This window comes from Eutrigla gurnardus (genome assembly GCF_963514095.1).
Source record: "Eutrigla gurnardus genome assembly, chromosome: 2".
NCBI classification, from domain to species: Eukaryota; Metazoa; Chordata; class Actinopteri; order Perciformes; family Triglidae; genus Eutrigla; species Eutrigla gurnardus.
Window position 1 is genome coordinate 23,741,842 of NC_139916.1, and position 19,391 is coordinate 23,761,232.

The 19,391-nt window shown below is 42.5% G+C and overlaps 1 protein-coding gene across 2 annotated transcripts in view; it reads right to left on the minus strand.

Moving 5' to 3' along the window:
- The window catches only part of klhdc8a (kelch domain containing 8A), a 44,811-nt gene extending 25,695 nt beyond the window's left edge, over positions 1-19,116 (minus strand). For both annotated transcript variants that reach the window (XM_084038399.1, XM_084038400.1), the window contains exons 1-2: positions 18,735-19,116; positions 14,614-14,660 (exon numbers count right to left, since the gene is read on the minus strand). The gene's annotated coding sequence lies outside the window, so the exon portion shown is untranslated. The remainder of the gene's footprint in view (positions 1-14,613; positions 14,661-18,734) is intronic.
- Positions 19,117-19,391: the final 275 nt, after the last annotated feature.

The window sequence follows — 19,391 nt, forward strand, 5'->3', positions numbered from 1 at the left end:
TTTACATGACTCTTCAGCCGCAAGCAAAGTTGCTATGCATCATAAAGTATTGCTGCATACAACGGTGGCCCCGTATATGAGCAACTACCGGCTTTCTATCTTCTTTGGATCTACGTTCTCAGCTTGTTAAATGCTCTGGTGGCGCCTCACCCACATAAGTAACCAACCATAAGGTACGTCGTGCACATCTCCCCCCTCCCACTTTGACTGAAATGTTATCTCTGTCTTGCCGGCCTCGGCCTGCTTAGCGGCGGGGAGGCCCCACTTTATGCACCAGCCGCCTCAGAGACTCGCGGCTGCTTCGTCTGTCCGTTTATAAATAAACACAATATTAATCACTCGTCATTATTGCTGCTTATTATTAATGCAATACGAGTTGGATTTAGTGCTGTGACGCCGTCGGCACAGGTTGCTGATGTTTTTCATTTTCCAGAACATGGAAGGAAAAATGCTGGTTCAACTGGGTTTGCATAAATCTAACCTGTTTAGCCCTGTACACCCAACCGAACCGGTGAAACTGGAAATTGGCCCAACTCTAGTAGCGATGCAGTGCTTGTTTGTCAGTGAATAAATGCTACAACTCCTCAATAACAAACCAAAATGTCCATGTCTTGCTTCGTGGTTAGCCTCGAATTAGCAACAATTTCAGCCCAAGCTCACTTATGGCTAACCAGTGGGGCGGCTGTGGCACAGAGGTAGAGCAAGTCGTCCTCCAATCAGAAGATTGGCGATACTTAACCCCCAAATGCCCCCGATGCTGTGCCATCGGTGTGTGTGTGAATGAGTTAGATCCTGATGTGCAGGCGGTGCCTCTGCTATCAGTGTATGAATGTGTGTGAGAACAGGTAAAAGTGACTGAATGTAGTGTGAAGCGCCTTCAGTAGGTAGTTAGCTAGAAAAGCACTATATAAATGCAGGTCTATTTACTATTTGCCAACCTTTAAGACAAGCGTGACATTCTTTTAGGATAATCTGCAATTTTTTTAATAAACTGTGTTTAACAAATACACAGAGGTTTGATATTATGAGGACGACCACAATCCTTCTTGCTGCTGCTTCAACTACCACATTATAACTTGAAATAAAGGGGAAATTTGCAGTATGGTTTGATCTTTTTTTCTTCAAAATACATCTTTCTCTCCATCTCCTTTAATCGTGCTTTTAAGTCTGTTAACAGGTTGGTCTTATTTTTAGGAGAAGGCTTCAATAAGCCTGACCAGTTATTTTTAGTGCAGTAATCTATTTCATTATTTAGAGGTCAGCTAAAATAACAGGTGCGCTTTCATCTGGTCTAAACTGACCCTCTCTGTACTCTCCCTCTGTGGGTGCTGGCAGTTCACCAAGGGATCATTTATTGACTTGCATTTCATTTAATTGTCTGCATTATTCAAATTGCGCATCTGTGCTACAGTCTGTAGCTGACCTCAGCTACAGACTACACCACCAAAGTTGCCAACATTTGTTAGTGCATGCATGGGTGCATGGGCACTTATCTGGATGTGTGTGTGTTGGAGTGTATGAAAATGCAGAAATCGGTACCTGAGTTTTATCTGACAAACAGCTTTTCACACTGGCTATGTTTGAACAATACTAAATTCATCCCCCCAGAGCTCCAACAGCAGCTCTAGCTCCCCGAGGCTGATACCATCAATACTGTAACTGTTTTGGCTCAAGCGAGCCTTATCTAGTTTGTAAGTTCAGGAGAGGCCATACAGACACATTTAACTTTAGGAGAAAGAAAAAGTCTTGGCAAAGTGAAGATAGACACAGGAAAGTGTAGATGCAGCAGTTCTTCTTTAGCACTGCCGCCTTCTGAGTAAATTATCTGGGACATTTTTATATTCAATGTGTTTTGTTACACTGTTCACTGACGCAACAGAGTTACAGAGTTACAGTGGTAAAAGATACATGCATATGACGCCTAAACTAACATTGCTCATTTGGTCACATCCTATAAATATATTAACATATGTATCCACTAGTCATTCGCTGCTTAGGTATTTGCATTTTGCATTTCAATTCTGGTATTGGGATATTCCTTCTAGTTTTTTTTTAACCCCTCAGAATTACAAACGTGCATGAACACAACAAACCTTTCCAAAAAATGCTTCTTATTCTTTAACAACAATACTATAGAATAATATAATCCATAAACAAATAATGCATTTAATTAAATCTAAAGACACAGATTGGTCCCATCGATAACGAGAGATGTCTTGCTGAGTCCTAAGTCATGTCATGAAGACGAGCCAAACAAGAGCCAGAGCCACCGTTGCTCATACAAAGCAGCAATGGTGGTTATTTCAGCCATTTTCTGTGATTGATGAAATATTGTGGGTGTCTACATGGAGGTACGCCTCCATCTCCCTGGCATGTCTAGCACGAGTGACGCAAATAAACACAAATGATCCTGCAGTCAAACTTGTGCGAGTAACATGAGGCATTTGGTGTGTGACAGAGGAATTGTGCTGATTTAATAACCAGAGTCCGTGCTGACGACTAACCGAGAGGTTAAAGCGATCCGACAGTCATGGCACAGTGCAATTCTCTACCACGAAAGTGATGAAATTTATACACAATGTATAATTATTACAATTATTATCATCAATATTGTTCATTATCACTGAGAAAATTATGGTGGTGAATGGTCATGAGTTAGGGCTTCAAAAGCAAAATGGTTCACATCGACCACTGAAGGAGCCTGTGAGAGAACAGAAAACCTATGTTCCTCACATAATTACTTTTCACTGTTTTCACAACACCTTTCTCTCTTGAGGAAACCAGCAATATTGTGTATCCCATGTCTATTTGGCAGGAGACAATGTTGAAACTGCAGCACCTCAACTTCCATCCATCCATTACTGGTGACTGCTTAATGTGTTCAGGGTCATGGTGGAGCTGAAGCTTATCCCAGCTGATACTGGGCGAAGGCAGCAAGCACCCTGGACAGATCACCAGTCTATCACAGTACTTAGCAATAGGGTTGGGCCGATTTCCAGTTTCACAGGTCCGGTTCGGTGTACGAGGCAAAACCAGCATTTGTCCTTATGACACATGTTCTGGAATTGAAAAACATCAGCAACCTGTCCTGACGGCGTCACAGCACTAAATCCAACATGTCTTTCATTTGTAATAAGCAGCAATAATGACAAGTGATTCAAATAATAGTGTGTTCATGTAAACGGATGAGCCAGTGTCTGAGCCGGCCGGTGCGCAAATTGCAGAGCAAGCCGAGGCCGGCATACAGAGTTCACATTTCAGTCGAGGTGAGAGGGGGGAGATGCGCGGGCTGTAACATACATTTGTTTACATCAACGTTTTGAAGCCGTGTTACTAGGCGACGCGCCACTGGAGCATTAACGAGCTGAGAATGTAGAGCCGAAGAAGATAAAAAGCTGGTAGTAGCTCGTACAAGACACATACATGATGCACAGCATCTCTGCTTGCGGTTAAAGAGTCATGTTATATGCAAGACCAGCAAAAGTTCACCTTTCACAGTTGTTTTGAAGCCACAAGCTATTTAGAATTACGGCGCTCATTGAATATGCCACACGGCCTGCGGCACCGTATCCACATCTCTGGTTCCACAAAGCCGTGATGTTTTGTAAAAAGAGACCCCGTTGAGGCTTGGGGAGACCATGGCAAACTCCACACAGAAGAAACCGAACCCCTGTTGCTGTGAGGTGTGAGGCGACAGGTTGTGCTACCCCAAAGCACACAAACTGATATGTATTGTGTTTCTGGCTTCTTTGGAAGAAAGACTGGCAGTGACAACTACCATGGATGAACAGTAAATTAAACTTCCTCATGCAGGAACTGCCTATACAGTTGAAATGGACGGTCTGGAAAGTGGGCACTACAAAAAAGGGAGTGGAGCACTAAAGATGGAGGCAAAGGGAAGGAGAACTTGTAGATTACTTTTAGGATGGGATTTACAGGACAGGAGGCCTCATTTTCTCCACTTTGCTTCAAACTCACACACTATGAAACATGCCATTTACACAGCCTCTTAGCTGTATTACCTCAAGGCGTGAGATCTCCTCCTCACCATGTGAACATACAGCACATTCCAGTGTGAACACATTGAGGCTATCTGGCTGACAGATCCAAAGCTCGGCTCCTCTCAGCCAACTGAATCATCACCTGGTTTACAGCAACAGCTGCAGACATCCTGCCGCTGGTCGGCTCACAGATTAGATGAAGCTCGGAGTTACCTGGCTGCCCAGCTCCAACTGACCTAATGGCCTAGACAGGATTAAGTGAATGTGCTGCCTTAACAGAGTGGGGCAGGGAGCTAAAGTCTGAAGGTTTGCGGGTTGCAGATAGTCGCTCAACCAAGAAGGCTCTCCTCTGAGTCTCAGCTGACCTCCGGATCAATAGGCCAGATGCGGAGACGGCATCCCTCAGCCTCCAGAGAGCAAACAGCCAATGGCTGCTCTCTCTGCTAATCTTATCTCTCCTGTGCACACATACAGTAAACACACCGGGTGCTATCTGTAATAAATCACCATCAGCAAATAGATATTCTACAGTTAGAAAGAACAATGCAGCATAATAATGTTGCCATAACCAGGAAAATGACCAGCTGCTGTCATTAGAGCATTGTTGTACCTCTGCTTCTGCTGGCCACCTCACTAAGAATGCTTCCATTTGCATATTTTACACAAGATTGAAATGGCTCCAGCCCAGCTGTTCCTGTGTCTGTATTGGTAGTGATGGAGTGAGTTAGCAGGCTAAATCTGGCAGCTCAGGATCCAGGTCCTATAATGAGAGCTGAGACAAAATCATTTGTGGCTGATTGTTGGCTGAGGATGTAGTGGAGCAGTTGGCGTTTCTCTTTAAAAAGGCAAACAACTCACTCTGTTTCTGTTTCCGGCTTGGTCTGGCTGTACTTCAGTGGTTTTGTGTGTGTGTGTGTGTGTGTTTGTGTGTGTAGGCACACAGCTGACAGATGCTGTAAAAGTGAACACACTATCTTTGTAGTCCAATTCAGAAGTTCTGGAAAGGTCTGTCTTATCCGTCACATAATAACAAACTCTAGGGGGCTTCTAGTATATGTTTTTTTTTTTTTATGATCATGATTATCGTGAATTATTTTGGCCAGTATCATCGTGACATGATTCCCCATTTTATTGATTTGTGCAGTGTCAAAAATACATAGCAAAAGACATGGCATGGTCAAAATGCTGGACCCTCAATATGAGCTGCCTAGAAAAAAACATTTCTCTCAAAAAGCCATGCCCGACCTGTACGATCGGGAAGGAGTTTAAGTGCTTGTGGTCGAGGCAAGCAACTATGCTCTGACAACAGGACAACAGCAGGACATGACCCCCTACATGTTTTTAATAGCACACTTCATCACGTTTGACTGGGAACTTCAAAATGCCTTCCGACCAGCTTTTTCTCAGAAAACAGTACAGCTGAAAACAGAAGTCAAGCCCTCCGCAATGCACTTGAAAATTATGTTTCGATGAGAATAACCTGTCAGCAATAACCAGCTGTTATAGCTCCATTGGAGTATGCTGATCCATTAAAGCAGCAAGAATTGGGACTACCACAGCATAGTCTGATAACGGTAGGCAATATTCAATCCAAATTAGACACCTGTCCATTGCTTAGGTTAATAAGGCTACACGTCTAATTATTAGTTAAAGGAAAACACCACCGCATTTCCATACTGAACTATGTTCTGCTCTGATCTTAGACGAGGTGATACATACCTCCCTCTCCTCTGTGCGTGCACTCAATGGCTCTTGCGCGCATTCCGCGCAGCGCTGATTTGCTAGCATGTAGCTTGTCCCAGTATATTCATTAGGATCCAAAGGGGGGTGAAGTTAGAAGCGACCAAGCACTTCCACGTTGTCCCTATTTAAATACGGTTACGTGAGTAGTTACACGACCCAAGTTTGGTTACACAAAATGAAACATGCCAATTTTTCTAAGCGGATAACAAGGATAACTATATAGTATGGCGGAATAACAACTGGAAGCACTTCGACGTCGGCGCAGTAATATCATCACTCCGCTCCCCCTCTTACTTCCGTCAATAGAACCTACGTGACCTGCACGCCGTCGCCTGCACTACCTGTAGTAGTTTGTGCACAGTTGAGGAAGCATCAGGTTGTAGTAAGATAGTTTGTGAACAATCAAACATCATGGTTATAACGTGCATCGTACAGGGTTGTGAAAACAAGCAGAAGGTATATAGTCCCGTCATGTTTTGAGTGATGATATTACTGCGCCGACGTCGAAGTGCTTCCAGTTGTTATTCCGCCATACTATATAGTTATCCTTGTTATCCGCTTAGAAAAATTGGCATGTTTCATTTTGTGTAACCAAACTTAGGTCGTGTAACTACTCACGTAACCGTATTTAAATAGGGACAACGTGGAAGTGCTTGGTCGCTTCTAACTTCACCCCCCTTTGGATCCTAAGGAATATACTGGGACAAGCTACATGCTAGCAAATTAGCGCTGCGCGGAATGCGCGCAAGAGCCATTGAGTGCACGCACAGAGGAGAGGGAGGTATGTATCACCTCGTCTAAGATCAGAGCAGAACATAGTTCAGTATGGAAATGCGGTGGTGTTTTCCTTTAAGAGAGATAGCTTACATGCTTGCTTCTGATTATAAAGTGTAAGTGCGTCTAAAAATTGAGGCTATTATTGATTCCATTTCAATGTGCAGGATTTCCTACTAGCTAGTAGGGTTGGGCACTGAGATCCGGTTCCAAATAGGAACCGGTTCCTAACGTCCGGTTCCGGAACCGTTACGAAGATGTTTGAATTTCGATTATTTTTTCTGGTACCTAAATGCCCGCACTAGTTTGTTTCCGCGGTTTGTATTACTGCCAGTCCGCCGGACGGAGAAGAAGAAGCCACTGAACACCAACGAAGAAGCGTCCACCGGAAGTGTTTGCATAACCGAGCGAGTCGAGCATGGATAGCGTGCGTCGGCGGTCCAAAGTGTGGCTTCACTTTTCTAAAAACAACGAAATCTCAGCAAAATGCAACATTTATTTCGTGCATAGGAGGGTGCACGACGAACATGAAAAAGCACCTCCTCCGAGTTCATGGAGTAGAAATAAATGTGTGTCCCGTCTTTGACGCGCTGCGCCGACCGTCCTCCGCTGCGTCTTCCTCTGGCTTTCGGTCCGGGTCCGGCTCTGACCCCCAGCATGGCACTGCAGTGACTGCATTGCAGTCCGTATCCAGAAAGTTAATCAATAAATAATATGTCTTGCGCCAACATTGAGGCAGCTAACAAATTAGCCCATGTATTTCTTCATAGACAATTTACGACCTGAGATTGCTAACGTGAGCCAGGCTGGTGACTCCACGACTCCGCGATGTGCTGAGCCTACTCCGTTCGCCTTAGCAGCAAAGGGGAAGATGTCGGTGCAACAAAAGGAAGGTTTTACAAGTTGTTTATTATTGTTTATTTGCTATTCTGCACCAGGTTAGCCCATCAGTGGGAGCACGGTAACATGTTAAAGTACCTGCACCATCATACACATGTGTAAATGTGTTTTCATGAGGTCTTCAAAAATAAAGCTCTCTTGAGAAAAGTGTACCCCTGTGAAGATGTATTCATATTTTAAAACATCATTTTCAAGTTCATAGATTTGATATTAATATTGCAATTGAAAACAGTCCTGTGAGAAATTCATAGTAAAGTTCATAAAAAGTAAAAAGTTCATAGAATTAAAATTGATGGAGAAGGTCAGACTATTTCATTCAGAAAGACCATTGGTTAGCTAGCTCATTTAAAATATCCTAAACTTTTTTTACCCTGCCTCTTAAAAGAATCGGAATCGAGAATCGTTTGGAACCGGAATCGAAACAAGGAATCGGAATCGTTCAAATTCAAACGATACCCAACCCTACTAGCTAGTGTTCCAAACAACAGATGATCGGTCAGAGGATAATTGAACAGGCTGGAGCCGTCCTACAGGTAATATCAGAGGGGCATCAATCTCCCTGACATGGCAAGACCTTGATGTCCTTAAAGCAGTCAACGAGTGACTGAAACTAAGCGATGTTGGGTGATACATATGGCTAGCTCATCCTCCCCATTCTCCAACTCTTAAAGGAGAACATTCTCTCCCAATGGGAAAGTGATGTAAAATTGATGGCTCAAGTTAAGTCAGGAATGTTGACAAAGCTGAATGCCAAATTTGCAAAGTTTGATTATGTTTAACAGCCTCTGTGAAATTGCACCTTTGTAGACCCTTGTTACCATAAAAGGCAAATGGGTCGAGTCAACATCACGGTGGAGGAAGGACACAGCTTGCAAGATGGGGGAGACCCTGAGGAAAAAAACAAACGTGGCATGGAGAGCAGTTGTGACAGGCTAGTCTAGTGGAGCGAACACACTCAGAGCTGGTTCTAAATATGCAAGAGATACGATATTACTTATTTAATAAGAACCGATATAACTCCTTGGTGGAGAACTGCACATTTTCTACTACTCTGATTGTGAAAGCCTGATATCAAGCAGGTTATTGAGAGGTTAACATCACCAGTGGTGCGTTTATAGAGATGTCTGCCACATGTTTAGCTAAAAAGATATGCCAAATTAAACAGTCAGTGTTGCCTTTTGCCTTGTCAAATAAAATAAGTCTGCTTGTCACCAAATAAGTCACACTCGATTCATATTTGAGGTCATGAACATGATGTAACTCTGTTATCAATAATATTCGCTAACCTGTTGCTCTTTTTTTCTGTGTAGGCTTAAAACTATTTCAGGTCTTGTGGTGTCCGTTGGCTTGATCCGACTCTGGCTTAATTTCTTTTTGTGTATGGAATTTGTCAACAAGTTGGAACATTAATAAGCGCACTATTTGTGCAGCTGTTATTAAAAACCTGTCTTTTCTGTTTAAGTGGGGTCTTCCTTATTGCTTGCTATGGATGGATGGATTGGATGGATGTATGTCATGATATCATATGTTGACAATTCATATTTTGTTTTACAGGAAGGATTGATTTTGATAAACCCTTTTGCATATATTGTAAAATAGGAAAACAGTTAAAGGCTGGTGGTAAATCTGGCAGATGAAAAGACAAGGCAGGTTCAAAAAACAGGCTTTTCAAAAACAGAGCAAAGACAACATTGAAGAAACACTAGGACCAGGAGAAGACTAGGGGAAACCTAACAGTCTCTACAACCCCCTCTAATGGGCGCCTCCTGGAGACCCTCCAGGATTGTTTGGATTGGCCCTTTTAAACTCTCAAACCATGTCAGGGTCAAGGATAAAAGAGCAAGCTCCTCAGAACCATAATCCTTCAGGTCCACCAGGTATTGTAGAAAACGGACAGCATAGACCTTGTCGATAGTGAAAAGGCAGATGAACTTGGGGGACAGCTTGCAAGACTCATTTGTCACAGAAAGATTTCTGCACCAGACCGACCTGGGGGGCTGGATGGTGATGACGGTTGGCAGTGCGCTGGTTGTTGTCAGAGGTGCTAATAAAGGCAGCATGGTTGTCTCTCCAGACATTCTGGCAATGGCGGACGTGATGCTGAATGGAGGGAATGGCAACCTCAACCTCCTGGTCCGGAAACTTGGGTGGATGGTAACCTAGGGGGACTCAAAAGAGGAGAGACCAGTAGCAGAGTGAGGGAGTTATGTGCATACTCCAACCAAACCAGATGGGATGTCCAGGAGGATTTGAGGCTGACACACCGAAGGGCTGACTCCAGGTCCTGGTTGGTGCATTCAGTGTGTCCATTGGTTTGAGGTTGAAAACTTGAGGACAGACTAACTGAAGCTCCCAGTGATTTACAAAAAGGCTTTCCAAACATGAGAAAATAAACAGGCGCCTCGATCAGAGACAATATACGAGGGTTTGCCATGGATTCTGAGGGCTTGGCTAACCAGGATGTTAGTTGTCTCAAGAGCAGCAGTTTTGAAGTGGACGACTTTGGAAAAACAGTCAACAGTGTCGACTGAGCACTGGGTGGTACAGGCAGCTACAATCCCACGGGTATCGGCTTCCATGTTAGGCTGCGATGGCAAGCAAACCAGGAACTGTGTGACTACCTGGGTCAGGTTGTTGATGCTGTGCCACCTAAACAGTGTGCCTGATCTCCCAGGTGAGCATGGCCACCACTCGCCTGGATGGCAGGATGGTGTCAGACGAAGGACAGGTCTCTTCAGAGGCATGCGGGACAGAGCGTCTGGTTTAATGTTTCTGGAGCCTGGACAGTATGTTAACATGAAGTTAAAATGACTTGCCTGGTATTCCGTTGTTTGGCCCATTGAATGTAGGACAGATTCTGCATCAGTACCCTCACACCTGCTGATGAGCCTGATATTTTGAGCATACAGGGCAAACCCACTCAAATCTTGCGAAGGCGCTATCAGTTGTTAACTTGGCCCGGCCCACGGGCTCATCCTCTTCAGATCGAACTTGTGGCCGGGGTGGCGGAGTAAGAGGCTTTTGATGGGCTCTCGGGCATGGTGAGTGGACAGGCATACTGGGGATAGCGACAGGAGTGCGTGTAGCCTTTTCCTGGCGGCAATCACAAAGCCGGGTATCCAAACAGGTAACGGGTTAGCTAAGAAAACTAGAGAGTTAATTCATCCTTCAAATCCCTGAACAAAAACTCTGCGAAATGCCTCCTTGTTCCACTGGACGTCTGCTACCAAGGTCCAAAACTCAATGGGGTATTCTACCATTGACATCTATAGTTTAGGTCTGTTGTTAGCACAAGCTTTTTTCAGCTGCGTCTCCTGGCCAAAGTGAAGCCTTTTTTAAGTCGGCAGGACCTCGAGAAGACGATCCACACTTTCATTAGTTCAAGACTGGACTATTGTAACGCACTTTATGTCGGCATCAGCCAGTCTTTAATCTCCCGTCTTCAACTTGTTCAGAACGCTGCTGCCCGCTTTTTAACAGGCACGTCCAGGCGTGAACACATTACCCCTGTACTGTCGTCACTCCACTGGCTTCCAGTTCGTTTTAGAATTGATTTTAAACTTTTATTGTTTGTTTTTTACGCCATTAATGGCCTGGCTCCCTCCTACCTGTCAGAGATTTTAACTGTCCGTGATCATGGCAGGGCCCTCCGTTCTTCCGGCCAGCTCCTGTTAGAAGTCCCAAGGTCAAGACTCAAACAGTGGGGCGATCGTTCTTTTGCTGTCACAGCTCCCAGGCTGTGGAACAGATTGCCCCCTGACATTCGTACTATTACTGACCTCAGCCTTTTTAAGCTGAAGACACACTTTTTTAGATTGGCATTTAACTGTGACTAGGGTAGTCCTGCTCTTAGGCATACTTATTTTGCCTGTTTTTACTTAAATGCACTTTAGAGGGCCTCAAACACCCTGCAGCACTAGTAGCACTTTTCTTGTGTTTTCTTGCAGCACTGTGGCACTTTCTTGTGTTTTTATGTATTGTTTTAATGTATTATTTTATTGCTCTGATGTAAAGCACTTTGGGTACCATCTGGCTATTGTAAAGTGCTATACAAATCAAATTTGATTGATTGATTGATTGATTGATTGATTGATATAGTTAAATGTACAGGCTGTAAAGGGGATTTTGCCATAACTTACCACACGAAGAAGCAAAACTGAATGGTGACCAGTGGAGAGTAGGATTTAGGTTTAAATACTGGAGAGGTGGATGATGGCAATCAGTGGAAATGGCTTCAGGTGTGTAGGTTGGCAAGGAAGGAAGTAGGTCAGCCATGCAGGACACACACAAAGATAAAGACAAACTGAGGATGGCCAACAGACACAAGGAGGGAAACATAGAAGAAACACTAGGATTGCAGGGGAACCCTAACAGTGATGGAAGAGGGTAAGCACAAGCTATTTCATATCAACTTTAAATAGAAATTATTATCAACTTACTGGGTGAGAGTCTCATGATGATCACTGACTTAAGGTCAAAGTTTAACCACCATTTGAAAAACAATGTACAAAAACCACACACACACGCTCTCTGATGCACAAACATCTTAATGAATATAAATCAGAGACTCTGGAAGCTGTTGAGAAGCTAATCAGAAGAAGAAGACGTGGCTGCATTTGGCGTGTTGCTGTGCCAGGAGCCATGGAGCTAAGACAGAAATAGATGCAGGCGCTTAGGAAAAAGCAAACATTAGCAGAGCTGAGAAAACAATGCTTGATGTATGCATGGACATGACGTGCTTGCAACAAAGAACATGCTTGGTTACATAAGGACAATGTATATTCAGTTTCCACTGTGGTGTGTTTGGTCCCTGAAGCACAGTCCGCCTCCCTGGCCTCTATCCAAGCGATAGTGGCTCTGCTACCTTTCACTGACTGCTGTGTAGGAGTCAAATTAGAGTGACTTGATCCAGTGTGGCAGCACTGTGAAGGCTCGAGTGGAGAAAAGAGCAGTGGAGAAGGAAGTGTAAGGAAAGGAAAGATGGAGGACAGGCAGAGGGGGGTGGGAGAGTAACGGTGAGGAGTGGGAGAAGTGGGCTAAGTTAATGGATGGAGGATATTACACGGAGGAGAATATAATGAGAGGGAGGGACAGCTAAATGAGGGGGGTGATATAGACTGGATACTAAGCTGAAGGGTTATATGGAGCACAAGCTCTATTACAGAGGGGAGTTAGGGACATCATAATCCCTGTGGCCTTATAAGTAATTACTATGTGATAGAGAATGGTAAAACCTATCTACTGTCAGCAGAATTGGAATGAACTCCCTAACGGTTATTTCACTGCGCCATGCTTTTATGTGTGTGTGAGAGTGTGTGTGTGTGTGTGTGTGTGTGAGTGTGTGTGTGTATATGTGTGTGTGTGTTTGCTGTACTTTACCCTTTTTTAGATTTGAATGACTGACTTTCAGAGTGAGAGCATTTGTGCAAAGTGAGGGCATTTTCTTCTTGGCGTCACTTCTTTAAGCGAGTTAGTTCAGGGATAGGAGGTGGGCTTATGGGCAAAGGAATCTATAGGAAATATAATTACCTGTGTGTGTGTGTGTGTGTGTGTGTGTGTGTGTGTGTGTGTGTGTGTGTGTGGATAATAAGACAGCAGGAGGCCTGCTTTTATCTACCAGCAGTAAAGATGCACAGTATCCAGGCTGCTTGCCTTCAATTTGGGACAGTATACGCATTCACATTATGAAGTTAAGCAACAAGAATAGTATGTGTCCCTGTAGATCGCTAGCTCTAGTACTGCAGACTAATACTTAAGTATGCAATGTGTTGAGTAAAATCATGCTGCTAAGACTATCAAAACTAAGTGACCGACCTGAGAAACTTTTTTTGTTGTTGTTATTAGCTATAGCTGATCATGTCAGGTCTATTTTTGGACCTGCTGAGTAACCAGGAATTCATAAACCCTGAGGTGATTTTTTTAGCTGCACATAGAATCCAGCCATTCCCTTTTGGCTCCCTGTTACGGTACAAAAAGGGAAAGAGTGGTCCCTGCTTGTAAGAAAGAGTCAGTTATATGAGTATGATATTTTCAGCATATTCTTTTTACTAATCTCTCATAGAAAGCCTCACTTGATGAGTTTGAGTTGATGTTCAAGATTATGATAATCTAGATTAACCACAAATACATACATTGAAATGCATGCACTAAATATCCACACTTATTCATTCAAGCTACATTTGACAAATCAACACTTTTTACTAAAATGTTTAGTGGACTTTTATTGGACTTCCCGTTTCTATTTATTCCTGTAAGAGCAGCGGATTCGTAAAGTTGAAATGAGGCATTATATGTATGATACCTCCGAATAGAAGTGGAACTTGGGCCGCATATTTCTGTCTGAACCTGACCGAAGTCCAAGAGTAGTAACCGAGGCAGAGCCAAACCCAACAGACCACCCTGGTGTGTAGGATTACTTTCCTTCAGTAGCAATATCTAGGTTCTTTTGAAGAAAAATATATTTTTGTATTAATTGTTGAAAGTTGTGAATCATTTCAGAATCATTCAAGATATGAATCTTGGTTCCTTATAAAACCAATTTTTCACCCACTGCTATTTACTCTGAGAAATGCTATAATTTGTTGGTTTTCATAATGGTTAATTTAAAATACCACTCAGAACATAGCACATGTGTATGCTTATAGTGAAGAGTGCACAAGTTGTGTCCTAATGCAGCGCACAGTGCTGCAAATTATTGTCTTGAACTGAAAATAAATTCTATAAAGTATGTGCCACCAGTCGTCAATCAAACTGCAACTTTGGAGCACTGCTGCCAGTTCAAAATTTAAAAAATGTCACTCACCTTGTCAGAGAAAGATGGGCCGTCATCCCAAAAACACTGTCTGACAGACGTATGTTACATCAGTTTTTAACTTCCTCCTAACTTTGACAGGAAGGAGACCCATCCTGTTGTCTTATTAGAAAATGAGCAGGCTGACATTAATACTGCAGCCGCATCGAACCGCATCAACATAAAATTACAGCGCACACTACGCACAGCAATTGACTAAAATGGTGCTCACGAGTGTGTGCAGTTCGGAAGAAGGCAACGCTTATTGAAACAAGAAAGATGGGAGGAAGAAAGTGAAAAGTGAGGAGAGGCGGGAGTGGAAAGGACAGTATCAGTATGGAGAGAGGAGGTGAAGAGATGAGGAGGTGAGTCTCTTCTAAAAGAAAATCAATGACACCAGTCTACCTTCAGGTTGAAATCCCAGGCAGAAAACCCTCGATGATTTCAGATATCTGTGAAGTCAAGAAGATGACACTAAAAACTCTACACCACAGAGCATTATCACACAGTAACACCAGTGTTTCCCCCTCATTCATCCTCTAGCGGTACATGGTGAGAGAATCAGAGAGATCCCTTATGCTGTTTTGCCCTCATTGTATATCAGTATAGTTAGTTGGAAGTGATGCCCCACTGTGTTTTATGTGGAGTGTGCACTGCACATGCCTCCATTTAAAATAATTGCCTTTTAAATGCTTCACTCCTTGTCAACAACCAGTGATATGGTAACGAACCTTGAAAACCCACAGGAAGCAGCGGAGTGCGGAGCACTGTAATAGTACTGATGAGTTTCAGGCAGGAAGGGTATTCTCTGGCTGCACTTGGCTGCTAATAGTTAAACTATCCCTAACTCAAAGTTTGTCCACAATTCACAAACTTTGAAACAGCTTTCCTTAGACATTGTGTGGCAGCTCACACACTTCACTACTGCTCTCTGGTACATGTTTGGTATTAGGAGGCAATTTGGCCTTTGTGTGCTCGGTGCTCCAATTCATTTTTGTATGCAGTTACCACACAAGTCATAATTTAGTTTGGCATAAGTGTACAAGAGAGGTATTTGGAAAAGTGGAAGTGTCCTCTCATCCATATGACCTCTTTCACAGACATTGTCAGTTGTGCAGCCTTCTATTTGTTGGAGTTTCATTGATGGTGTTCTCCACCTGCTTTCTGCAAAAACCCAGCCTGCCTCTGATTGGTAAGTAATCATTACCTTCTTCGACAACATTGGTTGAAGGTTAGTAGGTAAATTATCTCAACTCAGATGTGGATGATTTCATGGATGGCAGCCTTCATTTATAGTGTTCTGATAAAAAAAATTGCAATGTCCAGATTATTGACTAAAAATGTTTTTAATCCAATTCAATTTAGTGTCGTATTACAACACAAGTTGTCTCAGGACACTATTCACATAAAGCAGGACAATAGCACGCTCATGATTTTCATTATCAATTCATTTCAAATTTCCAAACATTTTAAAATTTTGCTATGCATGTTGCCAATATGGATGGAGTAAAATAATAGATCCACTGAAGTTTTAAATGTGACAAATTAAAATGACACATTTTTAAGAAGGGAATTTGGTGTGTTAATTGGGTTAGCTCCACACAACAGAGCACAGTAACGTTTTGTATACCTTGTTTGTTTTTAAGACAAAAAAATGAAGGTCATACATTGGTTGCGAAGTGAAAAAATTGCATATTTTAGTTTCAGGCGAAAGTGTCCAGCTCTATAGTCTGCGATCTGATAGATTTGTTTTAACAATTTCAAAGCTAAATTCAGTCCCACTGTCAATCCCACTGCAAAAAAAAGTCCTATCAATACAACTGTATGCCAAATGGCCAAAGTTAGTGACTAGCAAACTAAAGAACCAAACATCCAGTTGCTAAAGGAACAACTCATTTTCTCAGAGAGTGAACACTTAAATTCACCAGGTGGTCAGAAATAAGGCACAAAAGTCCACTTCCCACAAGATAACAAATGCTAACATCTCGATTTTTTTTAGTCAAAGGTTAGAATGGACATTCATTTCCGGTACATATGACTCTGGTAGTCAGGTATTTATCAGCTCCAGCTCTCATCAGCAGTTATGGAAACATGATACCAGGTTGACACTCCTCAAAGTCACTGGACTCCAGTCAGACACTGCAGTCAACCGCAACAGAAAAACAAAATAAAACTCATTAAAACCATCTCAGTAAGACTTTCCACTGTTCCAACAATCACCAATCCTGGTTTGAGAGTTTGAAATAGTAAAAAGAAGTAACCACTGCAACACTTCACTGTTTACTAATAGAGCCCGACCGATATATCGGCGGGCCGATATTATCGGCCGATATTAGGCATTTTAAACTGCATTATCATATTATTTTAGTGAAGACTCATAAATAACTAATGTTAGGGAAATCTGTTAATGTTTTGTTACGTGTTTCTGAAATAAAAAAATATCGGCCGATATATCGGAATATCAGATTTTTAAAGCAACAAACATTTGTATCGGTATCATCCTTCAAAATCCTTTATCAGTCGGGCTGTATTTACTAAACATGCTTCCGCTGCCGGCCATTGTGTCAAACGTGACAAATTAGGGGGGAAAAAAACACTGGAAAAAGGGGGAAATGCTAAAATGAATGCTAATGTTGCTATTCATTTGGTGCATGTCTAACTCTTCTTTTGTTATGCAATTGTAAGTTATGCTGAGTTTCCAACTTTGGAGAAAAGTATGTCAGTAAGGGAGAGTGACAATCACCCTCAGGGAGAAAGGAAGACAAAGAAATGTCATTCTTTCTTCTGTACGTCTCTGCTCAGTCTGAACCTTGAATGACTGAAGAATAACAAGTGTGGTGAATATTGACTATGTGACCTTTCACATAAGGCCTGGATGGTCTTTATATTCACTGTCATCATTGTCCCGAGGACCCCAACAATAGATCCATCATCATCAATCATCATTTCATGGGCTGGGGAAAACCTTTTGGGCTATGGCAAATTATGTAAACAATCCAATAATATTCAGACAAGGACTTCAACTCATGGGACGAAAGGTTCATGCCACAATTATCCTGTCCAAAATAATGATTCACAATATTAGTCAGATTATGATCAAAATATGCTTACAACGTAACTTAAACAAAGCGGTATCACTTTCCATTTTTCAATTGGGTCGCAGGTAAGACATCTATTTTTTAGTGAAAACCCTTTTTAGAGAAAAACAATCCTATAATCTTAAAAAAAAAACAAGTCATAATGTCCCACTGCATAAATAAAAGATGATTTAAGAAAATGTGTAGTCCGTATTTTTTTTATTTTTTTTAATCAGGCTCTATTTTTCACTTTTCTACCATGATAGCAATTAAGCTAGACTGCATTTTCAAGTCAAGATAATATTTACAATTATCCTGATAATGGAACCCACAATATTGTGGGCACCCTGCTATAAAATGTTATAGGACCAACAGCCCTGCAATAAATATTTCATTATTCTTTTATGGAGACAGTTTTTATTGGTGTTGTTAATTCAAATTTATGGAGGCTGAAATTTGTGATGCTGTTGAATTGTATGGTGTTCTACAAAAGTTGTTTCTTGTACTTTGTCAACCCCCTTTTCGCAGAAAGAACAGCCTAAACACTTTAAAACAGTTGCAACATCAACTAAACAGAACGTTCATGATGGCCTGTATTAGACAGTTAGTTGAGCTACTTGTACCTAATGGCCCCTCTTCACAGCAGCCATCTTGACATGTCATAGCAGGGTAAACACAGGTGTAAAATTGATTATGGTCTCATTCTATTTTGTGTCACAGCCATTCCAGTGTGCCAGGATTCACAATACCAGGGCCCCTGCCCACCTGAATGGAACTGGGCCATCATTAATTGTATTAATTACACCTGTGTTAACCTTGCAGACAGGTCAAATGGTTGCCTTGAAAAGCACCACTAAACTTAAAACTGAGTGTATTTTGCCATGGCTTTGTTGCTTGTTGCACTCACTTTATGATATTATTTGGTGCCCTATCACTAATATTCCTCAAATGATTGATCTCATACAACTCTAAAAATGTTTATTTTTCATTGCATGCTGTTTGTCTTTCTATTTGTAACATTAATGACCATTAAGCAGCAACTTTTACATAAAAACAATGGCTGGCCTCATAAAGGTTTCCCTAGCCTAACGTTAGCTAACGTATAGCCTACTGTAGGCCTGTACTCCAACGTTAATTAAAACCACAGCTAGCAAAACAAGTGTCACCTTCTTTTAGAGTAGTTTTAATATTAGCCTGTAGTAAACGCATCACACCACTAGCTTCCCTGTGTCTTGCCTTAACAACTAGCCGAAGTTTACAGTGGAAAACGGTAACTTTCTCGGAACTTCCTGTGCACCGTGTAGCCGAAAGTAACGAGTAACGAAACGCTGCTAGCTGAAGTACGAGCGTTACTTCACAACTCGGCCGTGAGTCAAACCGCTCAAGCGACTCGCCTCACAAGAAGACCGAATCCCTGTCATTTCATTTCCCTCCTCTCGAGCTACTTACTTTCCACGGCTTCCGTCGCCCCTCTCCCGGCGTGTGCCGCTTCTCCTTGCCCCTCCACTGCTCTGTCTGGAGGCGAGATGGAGACGGGATGGAGTCGGAGACGGGATGGAGTCGGATCCAGGCGGAAGAAGACGGCAGGAGAAGGTGCGCCGCCAACAGCTGCCGCCGCACCGGGAGCGCACAGCGGAGGAGCGGGCTGTAACACAACAGAGCGCCGCTTACCGAGCCTGATATATCGCCATTATGTGGGTCAGGGACGAAGTATTCATCTCCGGCTTTCATCGCACTAGTAAAAAAATCATCCGTGCGATGGTACAATCCGGAGAGAGAGGGATCTGTGTGTTGTGATAACCTATATTTGGTTGAGGAGAGCCCACTGACACTGTTTCATGTATTAAATGAAAGACGGGTTAGTGGGCGGTTACTCGTCTTTCACTTGATTTGAGCATACACTATCAGTCTGTTATGATTAAATAAAAAGGGCATAATTGTAAGGAGATGGGGATGTTCAAGGCTATGTTTTGTCCTGATGGCATACTGCCATGCAAATATATATATATATATATATATATATATATATATATCGTTTGAATAGTATACAATTTATTTAACACTAATTATTTAATCATGTCAAGGGTTGAGCCAGGTTTGGTGTTG